The sequence below is a fragment of the Panicum virgatum genome, chromosome 6K (assembly GCF_016808335.1).
Source record: "Panicum virgatum strain AP13 chromosome 6K, P.virgatum_v5, whole genome shotgun sequence".
NCBI lineage: Eukaryota > Viridiplantae > Streptophyta > Magnoliopsida > Poales > Poaceae > Panicum > Panicum virgatum.
In genome coordinates, this window is record NC_053141.1 from 23,757,509 (window position 1) to 23,758,533 (window position 1,025).

The 1,025-nt window shown below is 45.5% G+C and overlaps 1 non-coding gene across 1 annotated transcript; it reads left to right on the forward strand.

The window, feature by feature from the left end:
• The first annotated feature begins 567 nt into the window (after positions 1 to 567).
• LOC120639384 lies at positions 568 to 674 on the forward strand. The gene has a single exon (XR_005661387.1). It is a non-coding gene; the product is annotated as a small nucleolar RNA R71 (small nucleolar RNA).
• The last annotated feature ends 351 nt before the right edge of the window (positions 675 to 1,025 follow it).

The following is a 1,025-nucleotide window of genomic DNA, read 5'->3' on the forward strand; positions in this document are numbered from 1 at the left end:
AAAGATTCAAGAATTTTATGATTAGCAAGAAATTTCTCACTAATGTTATCATTCACTTGCTTTTGGCCGTACATGAAGTTTTTAAGCGAGGGCTGAAAACTGTTATTAAAATTGTTACCTTGCTGTTGGCCGAAGGGGAGGTCGGGCTTAGAATTCCAACCTTGCTGAGGACGGCAGTCTGAGTCATTGGGAGTGTCATTCCCAACGGAGTTCTCGTCCTCTTGAGTGAACGGGCAAGATTTGTCTGAGTGTCTAGTATTGCCACATTTCTCACATGTCATTCGAGACTCGGTCTGGTTAACCTCCTGGTGTGGAGATTCTAGCTTTTTCATGAGAAGATCCATCTTGGCTACTAGCCTATCGACACTGTCGATTTCATATATTCCTTTTGCATGGGCCGGCTGCCTATCTACCTTCCAACTCTGGTTGGAAGCAACCTTGTCTATGAGCACTCTAGCTCCTACAACATCGAGGGAGAGGAATGCTCCTCCCGCTGTTGCGTCCATGTGATCTTGCGATCGCTGGTTCAGGCCATGGAAGAAGTTTTGAATGATAAGACATTCTTCCATGCCGTGGTGTGGGCATTATGCAATGTATTCCTAAAGACGTTCCCAGGCTTCCTGGACTGTTTCGTCCTGGAGTTGTTGAAAACTAGTAATCTTGTTCCGAAGGGTGTTGGTTTTGCCCACCGAAAAGTACTTGACCAGAAAAGCATTGTAACATGTATCGCAAGTGTCAAATTCTTCCTTGAAGGTGTAAAACCATGTCTTTGCTTTTCCAAGCAAAGAGAATGGGAACAATCGAAGACGAATACTATCCATCGCAGTGCCTCTTGGGTTGATTATGCTGCTCACTTCCAGATAATTCTGAAGATGAGCGTTGGCATCCTCTGATGCCTTTCCGCAGAAGGGACTTGCTTGGATCAGGTTGACAAGACCAGTCTTTATCTCAAAGCCATCAGTGCCTTGGTCATTGGTTAGTCCAGTAGGGATATGGCTATTGGACGGGGCTGAGAATTGACGGAG